Source organism: Meles meles, chromosome 2, assembly GCF_922984935.1.
Source record: "Meles meles chromosome 2, mMelMel3.1 paternal haplotype, whole genome shotgun sequence".
In the NCBI taxonomy this organism is placed as follows: Eukaryota; Metazoa; Chordata; class Mammalia; order Carnivora; family Mustelidae; genus Meles; species Meles meles.
In genome coordinates, this window is record NC_060067.1 from 206,761,216 (window position 1) to 206,774,896 (window position 13,681).

The 13,681-nt window shown below is 43.1% G+C and overlaps 1 protein-coding gene across 1 annotated transcript in view; it reads left to right on the plus strand.

Moving 5' to 3' along the window:
- CSMD1 (CUB and Sushi multiple domains 1) overlaps nt 1-13,681 on the plus strand; it is a 2,021,046-nt gene that overhangs the window by 942,072 nt on the left and 1,065,293 nt on the right. The window lies entirely within an intron of this gene.

Consider the following 13,681-nt stretch of genomic DNA (forward strand, 5'->3'; position numbering starts at 1 on the left):
CTCTAGAAGACCAGGAGCCGAATCAGTACCCGAGCAGCACACATTTTACTTCTGTCCTCAAAGGGTCCTTCTTGCTGTGCTGAGGATGGAGGGTAAAGTTCGCAGGAATAGCAACACTTGATATCAAAGAGGCCTACACAGTGGACTAGAAAAATGAGACGCTATGAACTTCAGGTGGGGGTCACGGAGGTGGAGAGAAGGGGTGGGACACGGTGCTCGGCCGAAATGACTTTGACAGTGGGCGGGTCTGCAAGGTGGAAGACCAAGGGAAGCCTGTGAAGGCGCCGTACTGTGGATGGGGGGTTGCTTGTTGTGTCCCCCGCGGGGGTCTGGGTTAACCGTTCTTAGGCCAGTGTGCACGTATGTGGAAATGACAGTTAAGTGGATGGTGGGTGTGGTGTGAGGGCCTCCCTCGTGGAGACCAGCGAGGGCGGAGGCTGGGATGGAAGGTTCACGGTCCGTGGGGAGCCTGCGTGCCAGGTAACACCTGAGCAGAGAAGGTGAGGCACGTGAATCGCTCTGATGTCAGCGGGGAGGTGGAACCCGTTTCCACAGTGCAGTGGTTTCCAGAATAAAGGCCACCGTTAACTGGGAACCTGGCAGTTTCCTTTAGGGGACAACTCCACAGAGCTGGTCCTACCGTTGGTGAGGTTTCTGGGCTGAGAAGGGAGTGTGGGGTCGGGGTCAGAAAGCAGTGGCCACACAGGATCCTGTGGGGATTCGGGGACCTGAGTCCTTGTGTCCCTGTACGCACCGTTTAATTACTGCTGGGTCCCCTCCTCCTCAGCCTGAGAATTAAATTTAAATAGGTCATGTTGATATACGGGTATATACATAGTAGAATTAACCTTCATGTTATATACTAATTTTATCCATACACTGGTTCCTTGTTATGAAGGAATTATAACCAAAAGGTGCTCAGAAATGAGAAAAACTTGAAGTTTGCTATATATGTATATATGTAATTTTTAAAATAAATGCTATCCTATATATAGTACTTGACAGAGAAACATGCTTTACCTTTCCCCAAAGATGCTCTTTTTAATAAAGCTTGAGCTATTAATATGAATTCAATCATGAAAAACAGCTTTTAGGTTCAAACGAACATGAAAATCATAAATTAGTAATATACTAACACCTGGTAAGCTGAAACTGCTTATGTCCATAACTTTAATTTAAAACTATTTTTAGAAGGTTAACTGCCAACACATGAAAGAAAAATTAAATCAGGTTAGACTGAGTGACAGCCAAGAATTTATTAAGTGGAAATAACATATAATGCTACATGGCTTTATAAATTGTTAAATACCTTTCATTATTTTCTATACATATAACTTCAAATTGGAAGTGATTTTAAAGTTGAATCTTCATATATATAAAATAAAATTCATATATATAATAAAATTATAGAACTACTGTTTTAATTTCCATTCATTTTCTTAAATAGGAATTTAATATATTTGATTTGAATTACTCAAATGTATACTTTTCTATGCAACCGATAAGAAGTGTGTGTGTGTGTGAGTGTGTGTGTGTGGACATAACGACAGGCAAAAAGGTCCTAATTGAAGAGAGTAAAAAGACAATACAGCGCTGCCCAGAGCGTGAAAGGGAAAGTGGCCGGTGAGAGAGGCCGTCTCTTACAATGTCTGAAAATGACCTCCATGTATGTGGTCCCGCCTTTGTATATCGTAGGTCACTTGTATCCTCGTGTTTTTTTGTTTTGTTTTTTTTTTTAAATATTTTATTTATTTGACAGAGAGAAATCACAACTAGGCAGAGAGAGAGGAGGAAGCAGGCTCCCTGCGGAGCAGAGAGCCCGATGCGGGGCTTGATCCCAGGACTCTGGGATCATGACCTGAGCCGAAGGCAGCGGCTTTAACCCACTGAGCCACCCAGGCGCCCCGTGTCCTCGTGTTTTATTTTCGTCTTTGGATCTTACGGTTACTGATTTGCGTGCCGGTTTATCTCTTGAGCATGATTCCTGCTATCATCTTCTTCCTGCAGGTAACTCGCCCTATTTCCAAGTCCCTGCTAGTAGGGTGCGCAATAGCGAGGCTCCCTCCTGTGCGCTCTCGCTGAGCCCTCGCTGCACCTGCTTCCCGTGGGGCCGCGGACTCTCCTTCAGGCTCCCCCCGGGGGCTCCTCACTCCCCGGCCGCGCAGCATTTTGACTGGAGCATCAGGCGCTTGTCAGACCACGCCAAGCCGGTTCCCCACCACCTGCCGGTCTCGCTTTCCATTGATGAGCGCGAATGCAGCTCTGCCTTCAATTACCGCGTCCTTGAAACCTTTCATCGGCTCATACCTGAGATAGCTGATCATCGTCCTGCAAGGACCATCTTCCCTTAGGAGAGCTGGAAACAATAAGAGCCGTCTCCCTCTTCGTCCCTAAGCTAGTTCATGCTACAGCTGCGGGGCCACGGTCCCAGCCCCTCTGAGCCGGGCCCCCAGCTGTCTTGCCCTCGCCCACCTCTCCACGTCCAGGTTGGCAGTAAGGAGGGCACCGCCCGGAGGGAGGGCCACTCCCCTCCTTTCCCGTCACCTTCTTTGTTACCTGCATGCAATACCCGAAAGATTTCTGTAGCAGCTTTTCCTGTAAACCTCAAGGTAGCTCAGGTAAAACACCATCAGTAAAAACACATTAACCCTCAAAGTTAAAGATGGCTGGTCTCAGATCCCATGGTGAAATTTAAAAAATAAGTAAGTTAGACCTGGGGGGTGGGGGGTGGTGTGGATTAGACAGGTGGAAGTTCTCGGCTGAGACCAGCTCTACGAATTGATCTCAGCTTCAGAGAGAGCTGCCTTGTCCCGGGAGCAACCCACATCGAAGACTGGGATCCGGCCTCTCTCATTGGAGGCAAGGCTGAGCAGCCAACTCAACCCCAGGGCCCTCTGTGGGGTGGGCTGAGGCCTTTGTCAGGATTGCCCTGCAGTTCCTGTCCTTGTACTCAGTCCTGTTTCCTCTCCTCCCCATGAGGTGTATCCTGCAAGCCCGTCCGGGTGAACCTACTCCCAAATCTCTGTGTCAACAGTGGGTCCCAGGGATCCAGGCTGTAGCTTTGCTCACTTTGCTGGACAAACAGACGAGGCCCAGATGGACTTAAGCTTCCCATGACTCCGCTCGTCAGTGGTAGAATCACAGGGAAGAGGAAGCTGCCTGATCTGGGCGATCTCTTCCCTGCTCTGGAGGGATCACTGGCCGCAGAATGTGGCACTGTAATTACATCACTGTGAGCCTCTTTATGGTCAAGAACCACCGAGTTTCGAATATAAGAAAGCTGAGTGGGTGTTTCTGTAGTTTGTCTTAAAGAGTGTCCTACCAAGGCATCGATAATTGAGCACCACATTCTGTTTAATCTTTCAGTTTTGCATTAATTTTCTAAGATGTTTTCTCAGAGTTCCCCTTGGTTTTCACATTTTTCAGTTTGCAGGAAGAAACGTTGAGAAAGGCATCAGAACTTAAATACGTCTGAAATACCGGCTGTTTTGCAACATCTTAAACTTCAATAATGGATGAGTCATCCTACTTGTCATTATATTTGTTACTATCGAGATGGAAAAGAAAATAGGCTATCACAGAGGGAGACAGCAGGTTAGAGAGAACAAGAACCCAGTTTCTGGTTCTTCAGCTTTTTTTTTTTTTTTTTTAAGATTTTATTTATTTGACAGAGATCCCAAAGTAGGCAGAGAGGCAGGCAGAGAGAGAGGAGGAAGCAGGCTCCCTGCTGAGCAGAAAGCCTGATGCGGGGCAGGACCCCTGCCCAGGACCCTGGGATCCCAGGACCCTGGGATCATGACCTGAGCCGAAGGCAGAGCCTTAACACACTGAGCCACCCAGGGGCCCCATTTTTTTGTTTGTTTGTTTTTCTATTAAACTATCCCCAAATGATTTCTAACATTATTTTTTTTAAAGCTTTTCAATTATATCAACACAATAGTGACACGGTAATATCCTAGGGTTTGCAGAGGTGTGGGCTCATCTGTATTCCCTCCGCCAAGTTCCTCAACCTCTCTGGTCTCACCTTTGCAGTTACAGCTGGGAGAATGCCCCTTTGGGCAAGTTGTGAGGATTAACGTAGCACATAAAGCGTTTGCTGTCTCCGTGTTTCATGTTAGGCTTTTCCAGAAGTCTGCTTGAGGTACACATAGAGACGCTTCCTTCGTTCAGACTTTCACAACTCCTCCTTCCTCTCACGGGACTCCGTACAAGATTCCGCATGAGTTCTGAGGACACTGTGCTGTACTCGCTTGCACACCCATGCCCTACCTCCCAGACAGCGAGCCCCCTCTGGAGTGGGATTTGTGGTGTCTGCACACTTGCAGCCTCACCACTAATCGTGACTTGGAATGCAGTGAGGACTGCTTGGAGGAGGGGGCGTGAGATACATTGACATCTAATAGTGTTATTGAGGAATAATACCTGTTTTTGTCTTAGATACTTCTTTCTTTGGATTAATTGGCTTCTCTTCTCCAGGTGCTCATGATGGAGGCCTAAGAGATTTTTTTTCAAGATTTTTCTTTTAGGTTATAAATGCTATATGCTACAACTCTCCATCTAAGCATAGTTTTTGATGCATCCCACGACAGCAGTGTGCTGTTTTACCATTTCAACCTGTTCAAGTATTTTCAAATATCCCTTGTGACTTCTTGTTGAGGTGTTAATTAATTAGAAGCTGATTTCAAAGGCTGTGCCAGCCTGATTTTCTGTATGCTTTCTGACTGATTTTTGGTATGCTTGCTCATTCAATTACGAGGCTTATGTGGAAATCTCCAGCTGTACTTTGGTTTTACGCATTGTTTTTTTGCGGTTCTATCAGTATTTACATCATGTGCTTTGGGGCTTTGTTATGAAGCGCATACATGTTTAGGACTGCTGTGTTCACTCTTTTCTAATCATGAAATAAGCTTCTTCATTCCTGGTAATATCCCTTGCATTAAAACTGTTCTGTGTGCTATTAACACAGCAACTTGAATGTGCTTTTGCTGAACATTCTGTTCTTTTGGTCACACTTCCCATCATTTCGCTTCTATCTACTTCCGTCTTTATATTTCAAGTGTGTTTCTTTTTTTTTTTTTTTAAGATTTTATTTATTTATCTGACACAGAGAGATCACAAGTAGGCAGAGAGGCAGGCAGAGAGAGAGAGGAGGAAGCAGGGTCCCCGCGGAGCAGAGAGCCCGATGCGGGGCTCGATCCCAGGACCCTGAGACCATGACCCGAGCCGAAGGCAGCGGCTTAATCCACTGAGCCACCCAGGCGCCCCTCAAGTGTGTTTCTTAAAGTCAGCGTGACATTGGGCATTGCTTTATTCTGAAATCTCACCATCTTTACCTGTTTTTTTTTTTCCTTCTGTTTAGTTAACATGTCTAATCTTGCTTGAGCACATGGAGTACAATTATTATGCCTGTTTTAATGTCAGCTACTAATTCAACCACCTGTCTCATTTCTGGCCAAGTTTTTTGTGGTTTTTTTCCTCTTCATTATGGATTCTGTCTTGCTTTTTTTGCAAGCTTAGTAATTCTTATTTTTTTAAAGGATTTTATTTATTTGACAGAGAGAGAGATCACAAGTAGACAGAGAGGCAGGCAGACAGAGGAAGCAGGCTCTCTGCTGAGCACACACCCCGATGCAGGGCTTGATCCCAGGGTCTTGGAATCATGACCTGAGCAGAAGGCAGAGGCTTTAACCCACTGAGCCACCCAGGCACCCCAAGCTTAGTATTTCTTGACTGGACACCAGCCCTAGAGAATCTTACTTTGGTGGGCGTGGGATATTTTTGTATTCCCAAAACCGTTCTTGAATTTTCTTTCTGGATGTAGTCAAATTTCTGGTATCTGTCTGGTCCTTACTGGGGCTGCTTTTGAAGACCGGATGAAGGGGGAGGGGAGTTGAGAGTCTCGGGTGACTGTTGTAAGTGGGTGGTCACGCACAGAGGGTCCATGCAGGTGAGGGGCCTGGCTGCACGACCCCAGCAGGGAGTGGTGGGCATCTTGCTAGCCGCCCCCTACTCTGGTCTTGGGCTTAGAAGATTTCTAAGATGTGATCTAGGTAGAACCTACTCTAGAGAGATTTTCTTCCCCCACCCCTGAGCTTTCTCAGTTCTCTGTTCTCTGCTCAGGGCGTGTTGAAGATTTCTGCTCTGACTGCTGGGAGCAGGCAGTCTGCTCAGCTCCACGAGCATTCTGGGCACTATTACCTGTCGTCTGTTGGTCGTTCTTTCACTAGACTTGGGTAACTGTCCTTACATGCATAGATCAGTACGCACCTGGAATGCCACAGGGCCCTCAGTCGTTCTCTGGGGGCCTCCCTCTGTCTGTGACTTTTAGCTTCTTTGACCTGCCCCGTTCTCGTCTCTGTGTCTTCATTCAGGGAGACCACTGGGGCAGCCAGGGAGTCCGTGCCCTGGGCCTTGGGCATGCAGGTCTCTCCAGGCAACAAAGCCAGAGAAACGGTAGGGACTGTCTCATCATCTCAGGGATCATGTTCCAGCCCTGCATGATATCCGGTGCTTTGAGTGTCGGTTTTTGGTTTTGTTTTTGTTTTTCATAAATGTTGACTTTTTTTCCCCTTAACTTGATTAAGGCAGGAAGGTAAATCCAGCCCCTGATACCTCAACTTAGTGGAAAGAGGAAGTGTCTGGTCAGTTTTCAATCCTTCCTTACTTGAATTACCAAATGAGCCATGACTAAGAAAGGGTTTGGAGCTGTTTGCTAGAGTCAATTTAATTGAATTTGTTAACCACCCTTCATGTTACTTCGTGCGGTATTAACCTCTGGATGGATGCGTGATCCTCGGTACATGAATGTCACGTGTTAGCCAGCGGCGTGGCATTTGGGTAAGGCAAATGTCATTCTGAGCAGGCTTTGCGTTGTTGCTAGTAACCTTGCTTTCGTGAAGGGAACATGCACAAGGGCTTGTGGTCATATTTGTTTAAATTTCCTTTACAGATTTTAGAACTACTTTCACCTTATCTTTTCACAAATATTGAGACATTTGTAATCAATGGAACACTCATTTGTTGAATATAAACTTCACTTCTGAGAAGAAAGAAAAATGGTCTTAAAAGTGATTTAGAAGTTAATGAACATGTCTATAATCCACCATGTGGCTGGAGGATATGCAAATGGATCTGGTGAAATTAATGTACATGTCATTTCTTTTTGATGATTCCATGACAGTTGGAAAGTACAGCTTGTGTTGCTCCTTATTGCTGTGCTCTTTTTGCATATCAATCACATGATGAATTTTCAACCTTTGATATTAGCAGGCATCCACGTGTCCATGATTATTTTTCAGCTTGACTCCTGGGCTCTCTGTTTGGTCTTACTCTCAACTTTTGGTCATTTTTCTATGGAGTGGAACGATTGCCCAGCTCCTTAATTTCAGGTGTTCTAGAGGATTTAACCATGGGCTCCCAACCTCTTTTCCTTCAGCTTCTTCCACTCTTCCTTCCCAGTCAGAAGAAACTTAATGACTTTTGTGGTCCTTCTTCTCTTGTTGACTCTAGAGTACACCCATGGACACACTCCATGGATTTTAAAACAAAAAGCGTAATCTATTTGAACAAAAATGATCATGTTCTCATATTGCATCATTGGCCATCATGGTCCTATTCATGCATTCTCTTTCGTTGGGTCGCCCTGAAGAGATTCTTCCTAAGGTTGCTGGTTCTTCCTCTCCATTTTTCATTTAACTATTTTTGTACTAATTTTGCGGTAAATTATTCCTGGATTAATGCCTGTGTTGTTTGAGATAGCAAAGGCCCCACTGTAGCTCCAGATTAGAAAAATTTAGACAATGTCTGCCGTTGAATTAAAAATAGAAGATAATGAGGGATGCCTGGATAACTCAGTTGGCTGAGCATCCAACTCTGGATTTCAGCTCAGATCTTGATCTTGGGGTCATGAGTTTGATCCTCTTGTTGGGTGGATCCTTGGTGGGTGTTGAGTCTACTCAAAACAAAAAAAACAAAAACAGACTATGAAAGAACCCATTGCACAAAGTTAAGTGATAAAATAACCCATGTCAGTATATCAAGCAAACCTCTATTGAGAACACTACAGATTTGAAGACACTTTATTATTTCTTTTGATGTTGACATGTTTGTAAGAAAGTTTATTCTAGTGCTGAAGAATGGAAATTCTGGATCCCGCATTTGCAAATCCCACCACCAGTACTTCCAGCTGTGTGGCCATGGAGAAATTACTTAACTTCTCTGTGCCACAGTAGCTTTCTTTACAGATATAGGATAATAATAGTACTTACTTCTTGCACACTGTTAATAAATATAAACCATGTCTAGCTCATAGTATGTGCTGTGTAAGTATTACTATTATTATAACAAAGTAGGAATAGTAAAGTAGAATTAATATGGCTAAAAATAGAATGGGATGTCTTTCTCCCTGGTTTCTCATTTCAATGACAATATTGGTTCCCACGGACTTTTACTAGCTTTGTCGTTTCTGAAGTTGGTGTGTATTAGAAGCACTGAATACCTTTAAGTTTCTGTTATTTCCCCGAAACATCCATGGTGCATTACATCTGGGAAAATCAGAATTGTGAATGTCTGTTGATCCCTCCTTCTGTTCCGGACATCCCACGAACTGTTCAATCTGTATTATTTTCTTTTGTTTCACACACACCCATCCATAGGTTTTACGTGTCATCCCCCCATTCAAAACACAGAAACTGAGATTTAAGTCATTTGCCCCAAATTGTGGGCCATTTCTGAAGTGGAAACACAAGTCTGAGCCCATCCCCTTCCCATAACCCAGCACACAATATACTTCCCTTGTTGAATGTCCACTGCTACAACTGATGCCCTTAGAGATGAGCTTCCCTTTTGAATCTGGCCAAACCTTACCACTTTCTACCTTGAAATGTACATAAAACTCACATTGTCTTTTAGTTCAGTCCTAGAGCTCCTGTCCCTTTTCAGAGTACTAGTTTTCATGCAGCATTTCTTCCTCACTGTTCCTCCACCGTGAATAGTGACTGGGAAAGGCGGTATGTGTTATTGCTGTCTCCAGAGCAGTCCTCGGAGTTTTCTTGCACCACGACCCTCTCTCCATCCTCCTGCTTTAGCAGCCGTCCATGATTTAGAGAGTTCTGTACTGAGAAAAGAGGTCAGGTGTCAAGATTTGTCAAGATTTATGGGTTTTTCCAGTTCCAAGATTTTTTAAAGTTTCTGAAAATTAGGTAACCCTATTTTTCTAATCCCTCCCCAAGGCTGTGGGATGGGGCGCCAAGAGTCCTGGACGCCCACGTCTCCTTAGTTTACGTTTCAAGTGCTGTGTGTCATGTGGGCACTCCAGGTTTTATTTCCTTAAGCTGCAGGGAGACTCCTAGAAAGGCAAAGTGTAAACAAGTCATCTGACATACACCCTCTGGGACCCGGTTTCCAAACGATTGCGCCCAGTGACATTTCATTGATTGTGAGCAAGCTGTGAAAAATGCTGCCTCTCCCCCATGGGTTTCAAACTTCCATTCACTAGCCTTTTGTCCCGTTCAGAATGAATATGAATGCCTGTTTTATTTCGGCATCATTGTGGTTTTGCTTTTCTCCTGGAAAAGGAGTTGATAGGACACCCATTTCATCACTTAAACAGTCGGGGTCAAGGTTCTAACGAAAGCCTAATGAAGTCCCTGAGTTGTGACCAAGACACTTGCCAAACCCAATGCGTCAGGGAGGGAATTTCCGTGAGTGTAATTAGAATGGCAGCCTGTGTTTCAAGCCCTGGGTGTGCAGACTTGGCTTCGTGCGGTCTGATGGAATGAGACCTGCCTTGAGAAGGAGGAACTGTGCCCAGAGCTCCTTTCAAGAAATGCTTTCCCATTACCAAATGTATGCACTGGGTGCTGAATTCCCATTACCCAAATAAGAATTTCTTTCTTGAAGCATCCATGGGAAAGAGTGCAAATGACTTCAAGAAAGGATTTAAGGGAATTAAAATTAGAGTTCAAGTCAATTCAATAAGTATTTACTAAATACTTCATGTGCGCTCATTACCATGGGAGACACAAAGGGACATTCACTATCTTCGGGGGAACTGGGTAAAAAATTAGTTAAAATGAAATTGGCAGAAATGCCATTTGGATGGAGTTTATGTTAAATTAGTCTTTCCCAGCCCCTGGATTTTTGTGTGTTGGCAAGTTTTGCATGCCGTTGTCTTAAATCTTTGCGTAGACCTACAATTATTTTCATCCATTTTTCACAATTTAGGGCATTCTGATGAAGTTTAATTGAATTGTTGATGCTTTTCTAATGTGCCCACTTTCGACATTCTGTTGTTTATAACCGAAAGTGAATCTTTTCGTTCATCCTCAGTTATTTCTACTTTCTCGCGGACATCGTTCGTATTAACTTTCTATTATTTTTCCTAAAACCAAGTTCATTGATAATAAAATACTCAATCCTCAGATCATAAATTTGTAACCTCGTCCTACCAACCAGTGACACTAAACTTTAAAAGTTAGTGTTTGATCACTTTTCCCATCTGCGCGGCCCAGACCCAGAGAAGCCCGTCTCTGCCCGTGGCTCTAGTGGGCATGGCTGGCAGTCAGCAGCTGCGCCTCAAGAAGACCCTTTACTTTGTCTACATGGCTTGAGCTGCCATGTTCATCGCAGGCACCTTCCCTTGGCTCCTCTGTTTTCTCTGGCGGTCAGTCCCTTTGAACGTCCGTATTACAGAGTCCTCCCCTAGCTTGATGATCCAGAATGGCCAAAATTATTGTTCTATCCGAACGCCCACAGTTGTCTGTTTCCAAGTGCTGCGTTCAACTCTGTGAGAAGCTTTAAGACATGGATGTTTTCTTTTCAGAGGCACACTTTGGGAGATCCCTGCTTTCAGGAATGATTTTTCTTTTCTGTTTTTTTTCCTTTTTCCTTAAACATTTCAAAGTCCATGCAATTCCACACTTCCTAGCAATATGATTGCACAGCCAACTTTTGCGTACGACCTCTCCTTCACTTTTCTTTCAGTGTAGTAAATAGGTATTAAATAGAATGGCGTTTGCTCATGAAGCAGCCGCATCGCATGGAATATTTCATATTGTATTTCTGTTACTCTGGTCTTTCTGTACAAAAGTCAATTATGTTATCTGTGCTAAAGCTAGTCACTGGAATGATTTCTTGCTATTTTCAATAGAGAAGTAGATAGAAAAGTTGTATCGGTCCCATTTAGCTTTCAGAGTAGCTTATAGGGTTTTTCTACTTCTGAAAGTCATCACACATTGTGGTTCTCTGTAGCAGGTTTTCAAGTTTTTGATAGATTTACATTGATTACTTTTGTCTTCGGGGAAACAATTTATCTGGACACATTCTAGAGTGACTCTGCGTACCTTCTAATAAGAAGTCTTTGTACCATTTAATATAAATAATAAAGGTGTTTTAAAAAAAAAAAAAGATGGGCAACTGGCTGGGTCAGTGTGTTAATTGGCTGCCTTTGGCTCAGGTCATGGTCCTGGGGTCCTGGGATCTAGGGCCCCATCCGGCTCCCTGCATGGTGGGGAGCCTGTTGTCCCTCTCTCTCTGCCTGCTGCTCCCCCTGCTTGTGTTCTCTGTCAGATAAATAAGTAAAACCTTAAAAAAAAAAGGCAAGGAAGGATTTGTGAATTCTAAATATTCTTGGAGCAGGAAGGAAAACACCACAAGCATTCATATTTCCCCCACCCCCCTCTCTCTTTTCCCATTGGTGATGGAAATTCAGCCCCTGCCTTCCCTGTCTCTGGCTCTGCTGCTGGGCAGACATCCTGGGTAGTGGACTGAAGTGGTCCTCCCAGCTAAAACTGAAACTTTCTACCTTAGAAGGATTAGAGACCAAACAGTGTTTTTAAACAACATTTTTTTTAAGACAAATTTATTGCCTTAGTGATAGTGAATGTGGAATTAAATACAGACTTTCTTTTTTATAAAAGACAAAGAAGATTGTGGATTATAGTGAATTTTTCTATTGTGTTGTCTAAACTAACAGGTTTTTGCAGACTGGTTTCACAAACTTTTTTTTTTTTTTAATCTAGAGCTGAGGGGCGCCTGGGTGGCTCAGTGGGTTAAAGTCTCTGCCTTCAGCTCAGGTCATGATCCCAGGGTCCTGGGATAGAGCCTGGCATCAGGCTCTCTGCTCAGCGGGGAACCTGCTTCCCTTCCTCTCTCTCTTCCTGCCTCTCTGCCTACCTGTGATCTCTGTCTGTCAAATAAATAAATAAAATATTTTTTAAAATAAATAAAAATCTAGAGCTGAGCACGCTTTGACTATGTAAACTGATTTCATAAACATGTCAATATTTAGTATTAAAGTTGTAATATTTGTTCTCTAAGTGTTTTTACATAGCTTAGTTTGTACCTATTTAAGTAATTTTGTCATAATAAAAATCATTTTAGAAATCACTGAAATTCCCTTCCCATTCATTGGGAAAGTTTTATTTCTCAGTTTACAAACAACGTAAGCAATATTTTGCATTCCTTTATACACATCTATCAAAACCCACCCAGATCTATGTTAAAAATAAAAAAAGAGTACAGACATAAAATAGTTTGTTTATTGGAAATGCTTTTTTGGAAATCATTTTTCAAAAAGATTTTATTTATGAGCAGGCGAGAGACAGAAGGAGAGGGAGAAGAAGACTCCCCACTGAGCAGGGAGCCAGACCTGGGGCTTGATCCCAGGACCCTGAGATTATGACCTGAGCCAAAGTCAGGTACTTAACTGACTGAGCTCCCCTCCAGGGGTCCCAGAAATCATTTCTCTCAAATGGCAGGCCCTTGGTGAATTTCACTACTTTATGATAGCTCTGACTTAGTGATCATATGCTAAATTTAAACCAGAAAATGTAGATAGGAACCAACAATCATCAGCTTGATCCATTTAACCTAAGAGTGAATCAGTTAAGTTCAAAATTATGTTCTGAGTATGGAATGCCATCCTGTTGATGAGGTTTCAAGGCACTTGAATTAGGCAGAGAATGCTCTCCACATAAAAAGTGGGCAGGTCCGGAAAGAACAGAATCAAGCCTTTCTTACGGACTTGCTTCGTCAAAACCATCATAGATAAAACTTTGTTGTCAACCAGACACTATAAATGCATGAAGCCTAACAGCTAAGTAGGAATATAATGGTGGTGTGATTTTGTTTAAGTCTGTTAGATTAACGAATGAAATCTTCACTTTATTCCTTAATTCAGCTCTGCCCAACAAATATTTATTAAACATTGATTAGTGATGTGTATTTGGTAGTGTTGGTCCTGAAGGAATAAGGATCAACGTGATATGAATATTCATTTCTGCTGTATTTCCGATCCCAATTTTCTGAGGTTTCTGATGCTGCATTTCTGATCCCGTGTTTTCAGATGTCCATTTCCCCACTGTGTCACCTGACTGCTAACTCCAGGACACTGTACGATCTCCTGGTTAGAGAATGATCTCGAGGTCATCAAGAAGGCAGAATCTAAGCAGAACTGTATTTTTCCTCTCAAACTGCATTTATTTTTAATTTTTAAAGGAACTTTCAACATGGTTAAATGGTAGATATTCTAAAACTTGAATGCATTTTCTCTGTTTTTTCAGGCAAAATGAAAATGTGTTTATACTGGGTTTGCTAATCTGAATCATTCAAATGCAGTGTGTGTTTTGGGGGTAGAAGTTGATCTCCATAGAAATATTTTTAACTTTTCTGTTTTTTTTTT